The 21,837-nt window shown below is 38.9% G+C and overlaps 1 long non-coding RNA gene across 1 annotated transcript in view; it reads left to right on the forward strand.

Annotated features, from left to right (window-relative positions):
* The window catches only part of LOC112403627 (uncharacterized), a 99,625-nt gene extending 78,415 nt beyond the window's left edge, over positions 1–21,210 (forward strand). The window contains exon 3 of the long non-coding RNA XR_003003945.1: positions 21,109–21,210. This is a non-coding gene — a long non-coding RNA (uncharacterized LOC112403627). The remainder of the gene's footprint in view (positions 1–21,108) is intronic.
* Positions 21,211–21,837: the final 627 nt, after the last annotated feature.

Genomic DNA, 21,837 nt, shown 5'->3' on the forward strand with positions numbered 1-21,837 from the left:
CAAGGGGCGTAGACGGCCCAGATGTGAACTGGTTTAAGGTGCTCTCTAAACCTTAGTTAAATGACCTAACATGCTACTTTGGAATTACTATAATGCCTTTAGGAAAGACATTTATCTGGCTATGTTTAATTTTCTAAGGCAATAGATTCAAGAAAAAAACCCAGGGAGGATTTATTTGCTCAGTACTTTCTGTGGTGATATTTTTATTTTGTATTAAACATACGTACTATATAAATTCAGTGATTCCACATTTTATCATGGTTTAGGGATATTTAAAATATCACATGCTATCAGCCTAAGCATGAAACTTGTTTACCGAATTTCTTCCTGAGCCGAGTCCAGACACTCCTTAACTTAGAACAAATCACACATACAAAATGAAGATAAATGCCAACATCCAGAGCAATGCAAGTAAATATTGTTATGAGCACTGCTGGAAGAGAGGAATGAACATTGGGCTTGGGGTAAGAAAAACTGGGTTTGCAGCCCAACTTTTCTAATTAGTAGCAATGGGACGGCAGATAAATCTGAGCCTTGATTTTCTCATACAAAATTAGGACAATGGATTCTTCCTTCCTTTCTTTTCTTTGTTCACTTATGAATTCATTACTCTTACTGAATGCCTAATATGGGGTAGGTATTTTGGTAGGTAAGCAAACACTCAGTCTCCACCTTCATAGGTTGTCATAAAAGTCAAATGAGACAATCATAGCAAGCGCTACCATTTATCAAGTGCCTACTATGTACCGCAGACTTCACATTATTATCTGTTTTACAGTGTGCCAGGGACTTACATACGTTACCTGTTGTCCTCACTTAAACTTCAGGTAGTTCTTACTCCCCTGTACACGTGAGGTAACTGAAGCTCAACTAAGAAACTTGTCCAAAGTTAGATAACTTCTACAGGGCCTGACTGGGATTTGAACCATAGTGGATCTCATTCAAATGACCCTGATTTTCCAGTAGAGCCTGTGAATATGGAAGTCTTTTACAAACATAAAGCACCATATAAAAAGAAATATTATTTACTATTATTGTTATCTATATCCATGTGTGATGCTGTAAAAACAGTTAAAAACCAAAACCCAAACAGGAAATGGGTTTAGTCATGTTATTATGGGGATTCTCATTAAAATGCTTTAGATTCCTGGTTTTAGAGTTTGAAATTTCCATTCTCTTTTTCCCCTGTGGGCACACATTGCTGCTGTTCTTTTTCTGTCTTCAGCTCATGGCTGGGCTTTTGGCAAGCACATTATTTAAAAAAAAGAGAATTGAAATGTTTTTGTTGGAGAATCACTGTGTCAAGGAGGTTGTGTACCTTCTTGATGATGAAAATGGCAGTTTCTCATAAAAAGACAAAAACTGTCATTTCAAAAGGATGAATATAATGTTACTTAACTACTTTCTTCGGTACGCAGGCCTCTCACTGCTGCGGCCTCTCCTGTTGCAGAGCACAGGCTCCGGACGCACAGGCTCAGCAGCCACGGCTCACGGGCCCAGCCGCTCCGCGGCATGTGGGATCCTCCCAAACTGGGGCACGAACCCGCGTCCCCTGCATCGGCAGGCGGACTCCCAACCACTGCACCACCAGGGAAGCCCTACTTAACTATTTTCAAAAGGCTACTTTTAGGTCACTAAAGAAGTCCAAATATAAGAAAGAATAGTCTCTGAGGTCTGTAACATTTTCATTTGATTCAAGAATGGATACATTTTAATTTATTTTAACCTCTTGCCTTTTGGTATTTGGCTCTTCTGACAGGAAGCATTCGTCTACTGTGAGGTTTGTTTTCATACTATAGCCTGCCTTAACCGGGAGTCTGTTTTCATATATTCGTGAAAGCTAAATAAGGTCCCAAGTTTTTTGACACAAAGTACATATACTATTTCAATAGCTTAATTGAAATTTTAATTGAAATATAACATAAACAGAAAATTGTAAAAACTAGAAGTGTATTTTCACAAAATAGGCCGTAATGAGTACTCCCAAAAGCCTTATTCTTGCTGTCTCTCAAGTGTGCTATGCCCAAAGGTAACCACTATTCTGATTTCTATTATAAGAAATTAGTCTTGTCTGCTTTTGAACTTTATATAAATGGCAATAGCATCCTATAATATGTACCTTTTTGTGTCTGGCTTCATTCACTCAGCATTCTGTTTATGAGATTCACGCATATTGTTCCATGGTAGTAGAGGTCATCTATCTTTAAGGCTGTGTAATGCTCCATTGTATGAAATGCCACAATTTATTTCTTATTCATTCCACTTTATGTCGGCATTTCAGTAGTTTCTAGTTTGTGGCTGTTAAAATTACTGCTGCTTTGAATATTTGTGTATACATCATTTGACGCATATATGTATACACTTCTCGTGGCTATAGGCCTAGTGATGAAATTGCTGGGTGTTAGAATATTAAAATTTTACGCTTGAGTAGATACTGCTAGTTTTCCAAAGCGGTTGTGAAACCACATACAAGCCCCTGTGTCCCTGTCCTTTGAAGTAAAAGGCTTCTGCTTTAGTCTCCCAGGTCACTCCTGAGTCTCAAAAGATTGGCTCAAGGGTTGATGATTAGGAAACATGAAGATATAGGAACAAAGAATGGCTGTTGGGCCAGGGGACTGGTAACAATTTAGACTATTAACCAGCCATGTAGCAGAGTCACCTAACTCCCAGTTCCCTGAAAGATATAGATAAAGCTCTGACACACGTTCCTAAGTTGTTTTTTATAGGAAACAGACCCCCACTAGATGAAAACTGACTGCAAGCATGTAGATCCCAGAGTGGCAGAAACCAGGTTGGTGATGCTCAAAACTTCACCTTGATGCCCACCAATCTGAGAACTGTACACAAGCTTCTCATGGCCCCTGTAGCCCCCTCCCTTACACTGCCTTTAAGAAAGCCCTTTGCCTGACCTGAGATGTTAAGATGTTTTTTTTTTTTTTTTTGCGGTACGCGGGCCTCTCACTGTTGTGGCCTCTCCCGTTGCGGAGCACAGGCTCCGGACGCGCAGGCTCAGCGGCCATGGCTCACGGGCCCAGCCGCTTTGCGGCATGTGGGATCTTCCCGGACCGGGGCACAAACCCGTGTCCCCTGCATCGGCAGGCGGACTCTCAACCACTGCGCCACCAGGGAAGCCCTTAAGTTGGTTTTTAAGGACACTAGTCCACCATCGTCTTGGTCAGCTGGTTTTCCTTGCCTCAGCACCTTGTCACGTGACTTATTGGCCTGTCATGCGGTGAGTAGCTGGACCTGAGTGCAGTAACAGTGGCACTAATTAAAAAATCTCACCAGCAGTATATGAGAATTCTGATTGTTCTACAATCTTACCAGACTTTTTAATGTTAACCATTCTGGAGGGGTATAGTGGTATATCCCTGTGATCTTAGTTTACATTTCCCTAGTGATTAATGAGGTTGTATATTTTTTTCATATTTTTATTGGCTACTTCTACATCTTCTTTTGTGATGTGTTTTATAGTAGGTAGAAAAATGTCTCCCCAAAGATATCTATGTCCTAATTCCTAGAACCTGTGAATATGTTAGGTTACATGGCAAAGGAGAATTAAAGCTGCAGATAGAATTAAGGTTGCTAATCAGCTGACCTTAAAACAAGGAGATTATCCTAGATTACCTAGGTAAACCCAGTGTAATCACAGTCCTTAAGAGTGGAAGAGGGAATTGGAAGAGAGAACCAGAGATGGCAGTGTGAGAAAGACTCGCTCAGTGTTGCTGGCTTTAAAGATGGAAGAATGGGACCATGGGCCAAGGAATGCTGGCAGCCTTTAGAAGCTGGAAAAGGTAAGAAAACAGATTTTGTCCTAGAACCTCCAGAAAGGGTGCAGCCCTGCTAACACCTTGATTGTAGCACAGTAAGACCCATTTCCACTTCTAAACTATAGATAATAAATTTATATTGTTTTTATCCACTAACTTTGTGGTAATTTGTTACAACTGCAGTGGGAAATTGATACATGTGCCTTCCAGTCCTTTGCCCATATTTCTATTGGGTCTGTATTTTTGATTTGTAGAGGTTACTGATATATTATGGATATGAGTGTTTTGTTGAGTTCGTTTAGGGTTTTGCATCTATGTTCTTAATAGAAGTTCACATAATTTTCCTTTCTTGTAAGGTCCTTGTCAGTTTTGGTAACAAGGTTTTGCTGACCAAATTAAAATCACTTTGAGATGTGGTCCCTCTTTTTTCATTCTCTCATAAAGCAGATATAGATTACTGTTATTTGTTTATTAAATGGTGGAATTTACCAGTGAAGCCATATGGGCCTGGAGTTTTCTTTCTGATAATATTTTTTTAATTAAAGAATTCAATTTGGTTAGTAGATATAAGATTGTTCAGATTTTCTATTTTTTCTTATTTTGACTTTGATAACCTGTATTTTTTTAAAGAAAAAATCTCTTCTAAATTTTCAAATTTATTTGCATAAATTTGCTTATAATATTTTCTTTTTAAAATGTTCATATTATCTGTAGTGATGCCCTCTTTTCATTCCTGAATTTGGTAATGCTTGCCTTCTCTCCCTCTTTTTTATCTTGATGCATCTTGCTAGAAATTTATTAATTTTAACTTTTTTCACAGGATAAAATTTTCACTTTGTTGATTTACTCTATTATGTGTGACTTTTCTAATTTCATTATTTTTCTTGTTCTTGTCTTTAATATTTCCTTTCTTCTAATTTCTCTGCATTTAACTTGCTGGTTTTTGAAAAGCAATACTTAATCACATAGTATTTTAGTCTTTATTTATTCTCTGATATATATGCATTTTAACACTAACATATCTGTCTAAGCACTGCTTCTGCTACAAATCACACATTTTGATCTATTTGTCTCACTCAGTTAAAAATATTCTCTAATTTACTTTCTAACTTCTTCTTTCACCCATGGGTCATTTAGAAGTACATTGCTTAATTTCCAAGTATTTGAGAATTTTCTAGTTATATTTTTCTTATTTCTAGATTGCTTCCAATGTAGTCAGAGTACATATTCTCTTTGATTTCAGTCCTTTGAAATGTGTTGAGATGTGCTTTATAGCCAAGCATTATGTCAATTTTGGAAAATGTTCATTTTGCATTAAAAAGATGTTCATTTTTTAGTTATTGTGAGCAGTGTTCTATGTATGTCAAACAGGTTTAGTTTGTTAGTCAGGTTGTTCAAATCTTCTGTGTCTCTATGATATGTTAATATCTACTTGTTCAATCAAATATTGAAAGAGGTTTGTTAAAATCTACTCTGATTATGGATCTATCTATCTCTTTTCATTCTGTTAGTTTTTGTTTGGATTTTTGAGACTATGTTATTAAATACGTACAACTATAGAATTATATTATTTTCCTTGGGGACTGACCTTTTTTAACATATAACATGTTCCTCTTTATCCTTAATAATCCTTCTTACTTTAAACCTACTTTGGCTGGTGTTAGCTTCATTATGTTAGCTTTCTTTGGCTAGCATTTGCATGGTATATCAGGCACCCTTGTGCACTGTCTCACATTCTCTTGGCCTCACATGTGATTACAGCATTAATTTTGACTCCAGAAATAATTATACAGAAATAAGATTTTAAAATTCTTCGTAATATAAAGATTTACATCAGCATGTCAACTGGTCTCATATACCAGGAAAACATTAATAATCAATACCAGTATATATCCTAATGAAGTTACTGAACATGAATGTTTTAAAAAAGTAAATGGACATCAAGACAAAACTCAAACCATGTACCAAGGGGAAAATATCAGGTTGATGATATTAGATTCCTCCCTGTACCTCAATGCTAGAAAACAGTATCTGCTGCATTCTTGGGGAATATGTACCCCAGTAATTTTCACATAGGCAAGTTGTCCCTGAAACCTAACAAGCAAACATATCTGTGTTCAAGAACTTTAGGAATACAGAATTTACAAAACAAATAATCTAAATTTAACTGGATGGCATAATTCAACCCACCTAGACATAAATCAAAAAATTTGAAATGATGAAAATACAATAAAAATATGAGTGATGAGCATCTAATCCATCAAATATATAAATAAAATTTAAAATCTGCCACAGTTAATGAAATGTAAATGTTATAAACCTTAACAGTATACAAAATAAAATAATCAGAAGGGGAGAAAGTCTAAGTGTGTCAGTTTCATGCTTTGTTATAGCAGGGAATCAATAAGTAGATTCCACCTAAAATTAAAACATTTAGTTTATTATATATAGTAACTCCGACCTCCCAGCATTTTTCCTAATGCTTTTAATTAGCTTGTGAGATTTTTTTGACTTCTTATTCAGTTAATTAAAGTGTAATCAAATTTACTCTATGTATGAGGAAAGAAATGCCTGAAACAGTGATCTCTAGTTGTTAACCATGGCTTTTGGGGGTGGTAGGCTTCTGATAATTGTTTTCCACTTTTTCATTGTTCTTTTCCTATTGCTTGACTTTTCCTTTTCTTATAATGAACATGCATCATTTAGTTTTACAAAATCCATAAAGTTATTTTTCTAGAAATAATAGAGACAGCAATAGAGCCATCTTTAGTTAGATGAATTTTTCTCACCTTTTTCGAAATTACTTTTTAGAAGGAACTTTATATTTTATCTTAAAAGATGCTAGTGATTGAATTATTCTTTGTCATGGTGAGCCTAATGTGATCAATTTTTATTTGGGTATCACTAATGAAGAGTGAAATTCTTTTCCTCTGCAACTCCCAGCATTCTCTATCATTCAGTATAACCTTTCATATCCCAGACTTACCTGTTTTAAGTCAGGTCTGTCATCTCTTCTTCTTAGATCTATGAACAGACAGTGTCACCCAAAAGGACACTCTCTGAGGAACAGGATGGTGGTGGGGTGCTTCTGGTTTGAAAGCTCGTCAGAATGACAGCCATTCTACTGTGTATTACACAGTAGAGTCAAAGAATTAAAATGCAGAGTGCTCTGTTTTATTATTGAACATGGGGAGGACAGGAAAAATTGGTTCACAATTATTGAGCACCTGATATGTGCCAGGCACGGTCACAGCAATCCTGTGAGTTAGGTGTTACCAATTTCTTTGTACGCATGGAGAAACAAACTTGGGGAAGGCGGATGAATTGCCTCTGGTCAGGAGGTTGTCAGGGAATGCTTGTGCTCCACTCTGACCTCTTCTCTGTTTCTATTACTGCTGTGGAAATTGTTCCCATTTGCTTTTTAAAATTTTTACAATTTTGTTTACTACACTCAAAAAGAAATCTTAAACTTTTACCTTTGATACATTTTGCTCAAAGTTGTTTACATTTTAAGAATTTCTATAAAGACAATAGAAGCAGACAATTCCAGCCAGAATCAAAATTTAATGGTGAAATGAGATCAAACCCACAAAGAGTTAATTACTCTAGCTCTAATTAAGTGTAGTCTTCTTAAAAGAAAAAAAAAAAAAGGCTGCTTTATCCTGGCAAGAAGCCTGTGAAAAAGGGACGATCTGTCACAGACTCACAGAACACAGTAATTAAGGTCTGAAACGCTTCCCAATCAAAGAACAGGAAGAGTTCACTCAGAGTTAACTGTTTAAACAGCATCCCAAGTGAAATGTCATTGCCACTGTATGTTTTTAGATTGAATTGATTTAATTTCTTACTGTTTGCTTCTAAGTAGGAATTAGAGCCTCCATTAGGAATTGCTAACATGTCCGTTCTGGACTCTCTTAGCCCAGGACGGGAGAAGAGGGAAGGACGGATGTGGTGTGCATGTTATGGATGCTGCAGCCAGAACCTGGTCACAGGGCTAATGTTTGCAGCAGGCAGGAATGATGAACGATGAATGAACTCACACTGCGTTTACATGTCTCATTTTGAAACTAATCATTTACATGCTCTAAGTAAGATGTTATGCTTTCACAAAAGCATTAAAATTCACAAGTAAATGAAAATGCGTATATTGTTCCAAAAGTATACTTAAATTTTGCATGTTTCATTTCACAGCAGAGACCCAGTCAGTCAACACATTCATGTGGTGACACCTGTAACTCACACATGGTGGTTTAATTTAGTAACAGTTGATTTCCTTTCATAATAAAACGATCACCTGAACTCAGCTTCATGGATTGTTCCATTGTTCTTCCTTGCTGTCACTGTGAACCAGTATTTAGGCTTCACCCAGGACATCGACTCCAATTATACAATATAGCAAATGAGCAAAACTGTTGAAATTGTCACTTTCATCTTACCAAGGTTGTGAGGATTGCCATTTTTCTCAACTCATTGGGAATTTGTTTTTATATGCATGTCACACAGTCATTTGTTGTTTATATTAGGGGACAGATTTGGTAAATCATGTTTAGTTCATGTGGCTTGTGAACAGAAATATATTTCTCACTTTTCTTTTTTTTTCTTTTTTTTTTTTTTGTGGTATGCGGGCCTCTCCCATCGTGGAGCACAGGATCCGGACGCACAGGCCCAGCGGCCATGGCCCACGGGCCCAGCTGCTCTGCGGCGTGTGGGATCCTCCAGGACCGGGGCACGAACCCGCGTCCCCTGCATTGGCAGGCAGACTCTCAACCACTGCGCCACCAGGGAAGCCCTGTTTCTCACTTTTTAAAAGCGATTAACTATTTCACTTACCTGCTAAAAATAATAGCTAATATTTGTTATTATTAGCTAATAACAAATATTAGCTAATATCTTGAGAGATATTAGACCCTTTCGTGCGTTGTTCTTTTTAATATTTTCAACAACCCTATGGATAAAATATTATCATTATCCCAGTTTTACATGTGGGAATCCGAGATTAAGTACAATAACTTGCCTTGGGTCACGTAGAGCAGGATTTCACACCCAGATAGTTTAACCATGAAGGCTTGGTTGCTGTATCATATGTCCTCTTCAGAGAAATGAATGACAGATGCCCGTAGCCTGTGCACCAGAAGATTGTTTAATAATTAAAAGGAGTAGGGAACCTTTTAATGGTCTAACATTATGTTCTGATAGTGGCAGATTAACTAGGAGGATATGTCTCATGTCTATACTAGCAAAATTCTAGATCATTTAAATCAGTGAAATGATAGAAGGATGCTTCGGGTTTTCACACTGTTATCATTTTTGACTACGGGATGCCATGTAGAAGCCGAGCAAACAGAAAAGTCAACCATTTATGAAACTAGAGGGATATCTTCTTCCTCCATCTTATTTCCTCCTTGTTCTGCTACTCAAGATTAATTTAAAATCTCATCACCTAACTGTGGGTGTATCATGTTACTAACTCATGCAATCCATTATCCATTCAAAAGGCATCTCACATTGGAGAAATTGTGATATCCAATGGACCAAGACCATGAACCATTTTATACTTCTAAGTATGATCCAAACTCTTTGGAGAACCTCTGGCCTCTGGCACAATATTTTCACAGACGTGAGAGTTTAGTTTCCTATGAGCTCAGTGGTATTTAACGATAAATCCTGAACTACATGTTTAGCAAAAGCAGTGGGAAAATGGATGTCAAGTCCATTAATCAGAGATGAAAAAAAATTCTCTGGGTTAGAATGTCAACCAGGCATAAGCTGTGCCTTGCACTGTAAAGTCTATTCAAATGACCTCCTGATTAGGTCAGCTTGTCCTTCTGCCCTGAGATATTTTAAAAACAGAAACTGGCAGTTAGAGCTATAATCCTTATGATACTTCAGGCTGTGAGTAGTAGATACTTGGTCATAGGGACAACTGTAAGCAACTCCTGTGTAGCATTTTGCTCAGAGCTGTCAGCTTGACCACATCACATACAAAATTGATGTAAAGCTGAATGCTCTGCAAAGTAAATATATCCATTAGATGAGAAGTGTTTCAGGGTAATTTTAAATAGTCTGAAAATATGCATTTGTAACTGAAGGATTTATTTTATTTTATTTTATTTTTTTAAACATCTTTATTGGGGTATAATTGCTTTACAATGGTGTGTTAGTTTCTGCTTTATAACAAAGTGAATCAGCTATACATATACATATGATCCCATATGTCTTCCCTCTTGCGTCTCCCTCCCTCCCACTCTCCCCATCCCACCCTTCCAGGCTGTCACAATGCACAAGGATTTATTTAAAACTGATTTTGGGAACAGTAAAAGTAGGGAAAATGGTGTTTACTTCTTATATTCTAGATAAAAGGAAGCACTAAGAAAAGAAACCTGAATTGTACCTAACAGAATTGATATGGTAGAGAATGTGCTGTTGGCATTTGTGACTGTATTAGAAATGGGGTGATATTAACTGCTAACCATTTGAAAGTTGCAAATGCCCATTTATGAATTCCTGGTGTAAATGCACAGGGCACAATCAAGTACATTTACAGCCTATGAATCACTAAAGACTTGGGAGGCAGCATCTCGTCCCTGGCAGATGCTATCCACATTCCTCGGCTCTCGCGGTGGCATACAGAAACAGAGGCTGCTTCTGGAAAGAAGTATAAAGACTCCAAAAGGCTTAAATTAGAGTGGCTTTGAAATGAAATGCATTTTAAAAATGTGCTTTAGTGCTGCCATAAAATGATGCTATTGTTGTATTTGTCATACTTCTGTTAAAAATGAGGCCATTTATACAGAGATATAGACAGTGAGCCGGGAGGGAGAATTGGGAGATGTTGGAATGTTTGATGATATTCTTTTCCTTCTTGGGCATTGGGAAATTCCGCAGTTGTCATTCGCATTAGAAGAATGTAGAACATTAGCTGAGCAATGCCAGGATACCCTTATGGGAGGAACCAAGGCTACTTAACCTCTTGAATGCCACATTGCTAGAGGATTTAACATGTATGGAGGAGTTAGAGGAAATCATTTAGGGGGGAAATATTCTACAAAGCATGATGGTTAAATCCAAAGAATAGGGATATCATGATGCCTGGGGACAGCCTCTGCTGTCCATCAATTCTGGTACCCTGGGGGACATCCTTTTCGCTTCCTGCTTTGTATATTCCAGTGTGAAAATGAGACTGCTTACCCTCCCAATCACTCCCACCCCTCTCATCCTCCTCTACTCTTCTCTATGTGCTCTTGGAAGAAACCCCTGGCAAACAGAAAAAGCCTGCTCATTCATAGCTAACCTATTCTGATCTGTGCATCCAATGAATGTTGTTTCACTGTTTATCTTAAGACCCATTTCTTTCAGAAACTTTTTTCTTAATTCTTAGGTTTTATCCTATACATGTCCCAAAGCTCCGAGTTTGAAGATGAATGTATTTATAAATTTATTCTTGGGGACATATGATTTACTTGTATTTATAAAAAAAAAATTTGGGGGGGCATCTCCAATGAACCAGGAGCTTTGTGTGGAGTACAGAGTGAACAAAATAGTTTCCATCCTCCAGGGTCTTACACTGCAGGGTGACAGTTAGCACATTTGTTTGCAAAGCAATGTGTACAATTCTTCCTTCCTTTTCCTAAAAATTAGCAGGAAAAAAAGCTATGTAGAACACTCCACCCTCCACCCCAAGGATCATAAATACAGGCATTTAAAAATAAAATTTTGATTAGGAATTGGGAACAGAAAGTCCTTCTATAAGAAAATAGCTCATGATTAAACAAAGTCTTATTCTGTTTATCTTAGGAGAAAATTCATATTTAAAGAACAACCAACCTGCTCATATATTTTCTCTGCTTCCTTAATTCCCAAATGTTTAGTTCATACTTACATTCACTAATTTATCAAGTTTTCTTGAATTTTTCTGTTGTTCCCCAAATCAAGAACCCACCATCTAAGGAAGGAGAAAGATATAAACAGAAAGTTGTAACACCTAATTAGTTTCTATTGGAGAAGTATGAAGAAAGTTCTGTAGGAGCAAAGAAGAGGCAAAAACTAACATGGCTTGGTGAGGAAGTGAGAGTAGTCTTTTTGGAGATGATAAGATTTTTCCAAGTAAAGAAGCAAGGGAAGAGTATTCCAAGCAGTAGAGTAGCATATACAAAGATACAAAGTAGCATATACAAAGAGGCTAGAACAATCCTGGAAGGTTGAAAAAAAGTGGTTATTCGAACGTTTCTTGAGAATCAGGCTACAACGAGATCAAAGAGGTGGGCAAATAGATAGGAATGTAAAGTGAGGAGTCTTACATGGCAGATAAATGAAGCTGGATGGTCTTTTTGGCAGAGGGAGTTCTGGCAGCTTTTTGAACAGGAGCATGGCACGGTCAGTATATTATGATCACTTTCTAAAAAGAAAGATATTAGAGTGAAATAAAAAGAGATATCTTTGTGATGTCTGAGAAGTGGGTCCATGAGGGTAACCTGGAGAAGAGATTCCAGGAGCCTGAATGTGACAGTGGTAGTGAGGCTGCAGAAGGGGAACACACTGGAGAGGTTGTCAGTAAATGAAATACATTAAATAGAAGGTGGTGACTAAGTTGCTATGAGGTGAGGGAGAGAAAAAAGACAAGAATGAATCTAGATTTATCATATTACCCAGTTGATGGTTGGTGTCACAAGGCAGTTAAAAGGAGCATGTGCTGGGGGCAAGGTAATAAGTTTGGTGTGGGACGTGTTGAATTCCAGGAGTCTGTTGGGGACTCTAAATATCTGCCTAAACTAAACTCTAAACAGGGAGCCTGTCACTTATCCCAACACACAGTGCCAGTCAGTTGAGAGCTCTGCTGCTTTCTATATGCTTCTCTGTTCCCCCTGCTCCAGGACTGGGTAGCAAGATAGGGGAGGAGGAATAAGAGCATCAGGTGAGGGAAGAGAGAAAAGGCTGACCATGGACTCCTTTTGCTTTCCAATTACAATTGCATCAAGTCTCAGCTAAGAGAGGTGAGAAACTGCAACTCTAAATTGAGTTGGGAGCATCACATAGTAGACAATATTGGGTATTTTAATTACAGATATTGCTGAGTTTTTTCTATTTCAGTGACTTTGGGACTTTTTGTTAGCTAAGGGTAACAGGTGAATAGCTGGAATAGTCATCCAGTGGCAGAGGAAAAACTGGTGCCACAGGGAACATTTGAAGGGACACTGAGTGATCAAAATAAAGTTATAATCACCATGAGGAATCTACATAGAGGAATAAAAAGGGTCTTAGATTGAAGCTTGGGTAACACCAACATTTAAAGAGCTGGCAGAAGGAGAGACATCTTTGGAAGAGAAATTGCTGGGCAATGATGCTCCCTACTTTGTTATGGATTTAAACCTCATAGTGTTTTTTTTTTAAATTACCCATCTCTTCAGATAAATAAACTTAAGCTTAGAGAGGGAAATATTACTCCCAAGGTCACATAGCTAACTATGTGGCAGAGCTAGGATCCTAAGCCTGATGGGATTGATCTCAAAACCATTATGCTGGGAATTCCCTGGCGGTCCAGTGGTTAGGACCCCTAGCCCTCACTGCCAAGGGCCCGGGTTCGATCCCTGGTCGGGGAACTAAGATCCCACAAGCTGCGTGGCCAGAATAACAAAAACAAACAAACAAAAAATCAAAACCATTGTGCTAACTATTCTCTAAATAAAAATCACTAATTTAGAATTATGAGAAAAATACGAATAAAGAATCGAGTGATATTAAAACCAATAATACAATGTTGAACATTTCAAAGACAGGGTTAGTAAGAATTGTGATGCTGACTCAAAGTATTGCAAATGAAATTGGCATAAGATTAAAGATACTGCAAATCTTCAATACCAAATGGTAAACCCTAATAGCAAACTTGTGCTTTTTCCCTGATGTTTCCTACAATGTGGGCTGATGCTCAACTCAATTCAATGATCAAGGTCAGCTGGAGACCTTGATCAATGTCAGTGACCTGCTTGTTTCTGCAGTGGCCTTATGTCTGGAGGAAGCCGAAGGAAACCTCCTTCGTTGCTCCTACCCACCCTGTACCTACACTTTTTTTGTAAGCTTTTTTCAGTTGTGCCTCATTCTTATGAAAAAAAAGTCATAAAAATAACTTTACATTTGGGTTTCAATTATGTACTGAATGAGGATCTTTAAGCAACATAATCATTAAAAAAAAAAATAGAAAACATGGCCTTTTCTGAGTTACTTCACCTATTTAAAAACATGTTTGTAAGGGAATGCCTAAGCTGATTCAAGAAACGTAAGACTCGGGGAGGGATAGATTGGAATAGAATTTGTACATTGACATGTACACACTGCTATATTTAAAATAGATAACCAACAAGGACCTACTGTATAGCACAAGAATCTCCGCTCAATACTCTGTAATAACCTAAATGGGAAAAGAATTTGAAAAAGAATAGATACATGTATATGCATAACTGAATCACTTTGCTGTATACCTGAAACTAACAAAACATTGGTAATCAGTTATGCTCCAATATAAAATAAAAATTAAAATAAAGAAGCGTAAGACTCACTTGTCATTTTAGTTTTCATTAGTAAAGATATGAAATAAGAATAAGGACACAACCTTAACTGAAAATGAGGTGAGTTGTGGTTGGAGAAGCAGGAGCTCCAGCACACAGTCAGGGGTAGGAGCCACTGTAGGGCAGTGCCTTCCAGCCATTAGCAGTGAGTTTTTTTCTTCTTCTTAAAGACTTTCTTCTTGCTTGACCAAGTCTTTGTTTAAGTTTTAATTTTGGAATTTTTCTGTGGTAGAAATGTCTTACAGAGCAGTGAAAATAAGGTTAAATTGTTCCTTTTGAAGGAAGGCTGATTACTGAGGTGAGAGAGGCCAGCCACAACCAAAAACAGTACAGAATTTGTACTGTTCAATGAGAAATAAAAGTCTGCAGCATCCTGATTTTCTGTTCTCTGTATGCCTATTCTTTCTACACTTACAGCCTTGCAAATGCCATCTTCTAAAGAGTGCCTTATTGATAGTGCAATTTTTAGGTAAATTGAAATCTTTCTCTTTCAATCTAAATGCTCCATCTCTCTGTCTCTCTCTGTCTCTCTCTCACACACACAACTGAATTAATAGTTTAGTTGGCTATTAACAGAGGCTATTTTGCATGCTAATTGCCCCACATATAGACCAGACCGCTGAAGGAGGACTCTGACCTGATCCTAGTGATACTTGTTATTTGACTTCTTAAATTAATTTTTTATTTGTAATCCTAGGTTTTGTTGACCTTGGAGAACCCTCTGAAAGAGCAATCTGAGAACTGATTTCAGTGGGTAGACAGGCATATGGAGAATAAGAAATAATAGTGTAGTCAGGTAGGTCAAATTTGGATTCATATTTCAAAGGTCAGAAGTGCAAATTCCATTAAGGTTGTACTTAGATAAGATTTCTTTTAAAACAGTTTTTTTCATCTTTACTTTGAAAAATCTTTCCTTTGAAAAATCTATAAAATAATCTATGATCCAGGATATTTTATATATTGGGAAAAAGCTGAGTTGTAAAAATAAATATCATGATCATGACTAAATATAAGATCTTATTACAATGAACCTCCATTGATTTCAATATGAAACAAGGGTTCAGAGGTGAATGGACAAATTTGCAGTTGAAAATACTCCTTTAGAGAAATTGAAGATCCTACTGTCACCAACAGAATTCCTGCTGGAGTCTTGAAGTGATAGACCGGTTTAGTTCTGAGCAAACTCTAGGATGTGGGTGTGAATTGGCTAAGGGAGTCTTGGAGGTAGAATGGTAGATGTCTTAATTTGTAATAATTCAGTCCATAGAATTCTGCCCCTGACCCCCCAAAATTCATGTCCTTCTTTCATGCAAAATACATTCATTTCATCCCAGCATCCAGCATCAACTCTATAGTCAAAAGTCCAAGGTGTCTTCTAGAACAGATATGGGTAAGACTTGTGGGATGATTCATCCTGAGGCAAAATTCCTCCCCATTTATGAACCTAAGAAGTCAGGCAAGTTATGTGCTTCCAAAATGCAACGGTGAAACAGGCATAAAATAGATATTTCCATTCCAAGAGGGAGAGGTTGGGAAGAAGAAAAGGGTGATGGCTCCCTAGCAAGTTCAAAATCTAGCAAGGTGAATTCCACTGGATCTTAAAGCTTTGAGAATAATCTTTTGGTTGATAGATCCCCTTCCAGGTTGACTGCGGTAGCAACTTCACTTCCACAGCTCTGCGGGGTGGCTCTGCCCTTTGGCTTGGTGGGGTACCACCTTTGAGGCACTGGTGAAGGAATCCTGGCCTCAGAAACAGGAGAGGTGGCTCTATCCATTGAAACCCAGGAGGAACCAGCCCTGCCCCCTGGGCCTCTGGCAGGAGAAGCAACATGATGATCTCTGAACGGCTTTTAGGGTCTGTCTTCCATTCCTTAAGGAATAGTGCTAAGTTGCAGCTGAATAGCTTTATGGTCCCATCCTGTAAAATCTGTGTCTAGCGGTCTTCCTTCATTCTGTCCCACTTTCTCTCTCTCCCTAAGTTCAAAATTGGCAGTGTCTTTGCTGGTATAATCCTATCTTCTCTTTATTGAGCCACACTTTCACTATTCTCATCTGAACACGCTTTCTCATTTTTTGTAATATGGTCAGGCCAAGAATTTTCCAAATCTTTAAGTTCTGGTTGCTTTTTGCTTAATACTTCCTTCTTCAATTCATTTCTCTTTTCTCACATTTTACTATAAGCAGTCAGGAGGCTCCAAGCTTCCTTCAACACTGCTTAGAAATCTCAACTAGATAGCCAGTTTCATTGCTTTTAAGTTCTACTTTCCATAAAACACTAGAACATAGTTCAACCAAGTTCTTTGCCACTTTATAACTAGGGCCACCTTTCTTCCAGTTACCAATAGCACGTTCCTCATTTCCATCCGAGATATCACCAAAATCGCCCTTAATTGTCCATATTCTAGCACGTACCTTAAAACTCTTCCAGCCCTTACCTATTACCCAGTCCCAAAGCTGCTTCCACATGTTTAGGTGTTTGTTACAGCATCATTCCACTTCTTGGTGCCCAAATCTATCTTAGTGAGCTCAGCCTGCTATAACAAAATAGCATAGACTGGGTGACTAAGCAATAGACATTTATTTTTCATAGTTCTGGAGGCTGGGAAGCCCAAGATCAAAGTGCCAACAGATTTGGTTCCCTGATAAAAGCCCTCTTCCTAGCTCGCAGATAGCCATCTTCCCCCTATGTCCTCATATGGTGGAGGGAGAGAGCAAGCTCTCTGGTGTGTCTTCTTATAAGGGCACTAATCCCTTCAGAAAGGCCCCATCCTCATGGCCTCATCTAAATCTAATTACCTTTCAAAGGCCCACCTCCAAATAGCATCCCATTGGGAGTTAGGCTTTCAACATATGAATTTGGGGCAGGGGGACATGATTCAGTCCATGGCAAAAGAGAGAACGAAGAAAGAGAAGTATTTTTTCCTTTGGCTGTGACTTCCCTGCCTCATCTCTAGCTAACTCACATTATCTGTGGACTAGGAAAAAATTGAGTGAGTCCTGTTTTCACCCATCTCCATCCTTATTCCTATAAACACATGCTTTATTAATTCTGTCACACTATGATCTTGAGCAAGTTATTTAATGCTCCTGGGACTCCATTTTCTGGTTTTCTTAGGGCTGGGTGAAATCAAACAAGTGGGGTGTGTGTGTATGTGTGTGTGTGTGTGTGTGTGTGTGTGTGTGTGTGTGTGTGTGTGTGTGTGGTGATAGTGATGACTAGATCAGGCAAGAAATTTCCCTGTTAGCATCTTAACTGTGACCTCCTGGGGGCAGGATTGTGCTCCTCAGGAGCACAATCCTTTTGGTTCCCTTGGATTTGTTGATGATTTAGTGATGGGCCTACTGTTTTTTTCTGGGTTACAGTTGAATCCAACAGGAGGGATACACTTAAGAAAAGGGAATCCATAGTCTCTGGCTCCTATTCCTTAATCATGGACCTGCTGGTCCTCAGCTCCATGAATCCCTTTTCTGGTTCATGCATCCCTGGGGAGTTCTCATAGGATCCAGTGATCATCATTGCCAGGGAGCTTCCTCCCACTTCTGCTCCTGCTCTGGTGTACCTCTAGCTCCCTCTAGCTCCTCCTTCTGTGGTCCACTGGTTGTCACAAGGCCCTCAGCCCTCTGGCTGTGGCTATTAATCCTGAATGGCTTTGCAAAGCCACTGACTACCACGGGTTTACTACTTTCTATTCCAATTATCACCTACTGAAGGGAGAAACAGCTCCTTTTCTCTTTAGTGTTTCTGACTTCTTAGGCCACAGTACAAAGACGCCTTGCTCACTGAGTTCCAGTCACTGGCCGTTTGTTTGGAACTTGGCACAATTCTCCTTAACTGAGTTTGGGAGACAAATAAAGGGATTGTGTATAGTACTACACACAAATCATTCCTCCCAACCAATGTTCCTTACAGAGTCCTTGACCGAGTTGAAAAGCCCTTAATCCCGCTTCCCTCAAGTTGATTTATGGACCTGTCCAGCCTCCCTTCTTCCCTCCCCCTTCCTTTTCTTCCCTTTCTTCCTTCTCCTCCACCTCCCTTGCTTCCTTCCTCCCTTCCCTCATCCTTCCTTCTTGATGACTAATAGATGTGCAGAGGCAAGACCTTGAGGAAAGAGTTGGGAACTGACCACTTGGTTGGGGGGATGTGGGGAGAGCTGCGATCAGGAAGGTACAAAGAAGTGTTAACAGACTCTTTCTTCGCAGGGCTGCCTCTGTGAAGGCTGATCACTAATCTCCCTCCTGCAGGGCTGATCAGCATTTGGCTACATCCCTTGCTGCCTGAGAGACTGGTAGGCTTGGAGGTGGTTTTCTTGCTCCCCTAGACACCATACTTTTGAAACATGAACTTGAGGGGAGAGACATCAGTAGGAAAGAGGGTTTAGGTAAAAGCTATTTATATTTTTTTCTACTGCAAATAACCCAGAATGAGGCCTGTAATATAAGATGAGGAAGTAAGGACAAAATGTAAACCCTGTATTAATTTACCTGTTTGTCTTTGTGGGTTTAAGTTAACCCTTATTATTGAGTCTCCATATATTGTTTTCTAATTAAAAAAAATATATATATATGTCTAATGAGTTTTCAGAATAATAAGGCATTTATAATACTCTAATGGAGGGCATTCTTTTCATCTTTATTTACTTAGCAGCATAATCAGGACCAATTTAGAAAGGTTAGATGTGGTCAGAGGAAATTTATGAAAAGTGGCTATTAAGAGATAGAGCATACATATGCAGACTATGGTTAAATAACGGTAAGTAGGATGTGTTTATTAAATGATGCAGGGATTTTATCCCTTCATTCCTGATGCCTCTTAGTACCTGACATTATACTGCTATGGTTTCCATGGAAACAGCACACACTCTTCCTTTCAGCTGACCTAAAGTTCAAGCCCTGCTGTTGCAATAGAAATTCTCAGAAACACCTCCATTTTTATTAAAAACAAAAATACCGAATCTATGCAAAAAGTAAAAGCAAGAAAAGAGGGCAAGAAAATCCATTGACTATATTGCAGAAAAAAAAGAGAATGTGCAATATTTTCATTAAGAGGGAATCAAGAAACAATTTACTCTGCTGGAGGTTGAGAGTGTCTGTCATTTCCTTTCCCTAAACTACCTTAGAATTGATCCTCCCGAGCCTGCCTTAACATCTGCACCTTTCATTTCTAATTCAACGTGTTCTACTATTTTTAGTTTTCTCGAAGTATTTCTTTTACTGATTTAAGAACTTGTTTCTCTGTGACTCACAATAAAATTGTTGATTTTGTCCGTAAATTGTGGCTTTAACAAAGAGAGGTTAAATTTAGGGTGGGATTACTGGAATAAGACATTTCACATGAGGTTACAAGGTGGGTATTGTCCACAGCCTTTTTTTGTTTGGTTCAAGATAATTTGGGTTGAAAATAACAAAAACTTAACTTTGATTGGTCTATATAAGAAAGTGGATTCATTGGCTCATGTCAACAAAGGATCCAGAGGCATAGTTTGATCTGGGTTCTGGGTCTGTTTCTCTAGGATTTTCTTGACTCTGACCTCTGTGTGCTAACATAGTCCAAGGGCCAGCTGCTTCAAATGCCTAAAGCAGTTACCCAGATTACATTAGCCTACAAGAGCAAGAAAATGGGGACATCTTTCCAGGGTTCCCTATCAAGTAGCTTCTTCAGCTCTATTGCTCTGTTTGGGTCAAGGGCCACCCATGAGTGGGCGGGACATAGGATAATGTTGATTGGCTTTTAGCCTGAGGCACATGTTCCATTCCTGGGTTACAGTGGGGTCAGTCTCTTCCAAAGCATATGGGCTGCATGGCAGAGGTATGGATATTAATGTAAAATTGGGGGAAATTAGCAGGAGAAGGATGGATGGATGGTGGGGGAACAGTCACTATCCACTATAAAGGGTTAACTCATGAGTCTCAGACCACATTATCCACAGTGCCCAGCACGTACATATCTCTACTGTAGTTGTGAATCTCATTGTAATTCCAAATCAAATCTCACATTCGAAAGAGAGATATTAGTTAACGTGCAGTCATATTTTTTCTTAGTCACGATTTAACCTTCTCACTTAACTCTATTTAACATTGCAGCCTATCCTCCTAATCACAGTATCTTGTCTTATTCTACTTTTTCTTTCTTCCATAGTACTTAGCACTTTCACCATACTGTGAAATGAATGTTTATGCTGGTTGTTTATTATGTTCATTGATGTATCCCAAGCACTTAGTGAATGGCATGTAGATGCTCAATAAGTATTTGTTGAATGAATAAACAATAAATGAATAAATAAATGAATGGATTGCATAAATGAATCATTGAATCTAGTCAGATACTTTGTGGCCATTTACGAAGGCTATTTAATTTTCTGATTTTCGACAACTGGAACTAGTGCCCTAAGATACCGTTCCCCAGGGAGTTTTGTCCCTGCAGGTTGTTGTGCTCCTGTAGGCCGGTGACAATAACACCATCCTGACTTGACCATTCTGAGAAGGATTTGTTTCTTGGTCTTTGAAACCCATTTACTTGCTTGGGAATGAGAATGGTGGGCTAGAAGGAAAGCATGGTTCTACTGTAAGCTGTAAATCTCGGCCTCAAGCAGTCAAGATCACTCTTGGCTTGAAGGAGTTAACTGTGCTTTAGAGGAGCTCTCTGCTGGCCTCTTATAGTGCTGGTGTGATCTAGAAGCACGCACCTTCAAGCCTCTCAGGACAATTTGAAGTCTAATAGTCAACCTGAAAAGAAAATGTTTCTCTCAGTTTAGGGTGAAATCCACTTCTTTTCTTTGCAGTGTCTATTCATCCTGGACAGCCTGGCTCATGAACCACGCAAGCAGATTCTTCACAAAGCAAACCTTGAGACAAAGGCCATATTGGGAATGGGCCCTGACAGGTAAATTGTCTGCTCTCGGTGGCCTGGGAGGAGGAATGAAAAGTCCCATCTGCTCTCGTGAGAGAGGCTGGCATTCCTATGCTGCCTAGCTCGCTGCTGATGCGTGTTTCAGGGTGTTTTGATTGCTAAGGGCTCATGATAACTTGCAGTTCAGCTCTAGTCTGTTGGCCTCTCAAACTGATCCCAGGAGTCATACAATGGGTTCCTCTTGAGTACTATGATGCATTTCTCCACCACTGGGGTGTCAGAGTAAAGGATTCGGGAGACTGCCCTCTGGAGAGCATATCCCCAGCTTCATCTAATCATTCCACACAGATGCTTATCCTGTGGGCTCTTTTACCCTACACCCGAAATCCACCTGAATTCCAGGGATGATAGCCACACTAGTCTGTATTCCCGTCTTGCTGTGTGTAGCGCTCCCAGTCAGAAATCAGCTTCACTGTGGTGATTAGGTAAAGGTTCTGCTTGTATGGTTTTCTAGCCACAGTCCTTGACACCAAGATTGAACAGTTCACCCTGTTCTGGTAAGCTATATGTAAGAACCATCAGAGGCAGGGGTGATATTAAAATATTTAATAACCTGTGCAGCATGAGCTTGGGACATTGCAAGTGGAGGCTGGCCAGTGAG

Source organism: Neophocaena asiaeorientalis, unplaced genomic scaffold, assembly GCF_003031525.2.
Source record: "Neophocaena asiaeorientalis asiaeorientalis breed wild unplaced genomic scaffold, Neophocaena_asiaeorientalis_V1.1 scaffold147, whole genome shotgun sequence".
In the NCBI taxonomy this organism is placed as follows: domain Eukaryota; kingdom Metazoa; phylum Chordata; class Mammalia; order Artiodactyla; family Phocoenidae; genus Neophocaena; species Neophocaena asiaeorientalis.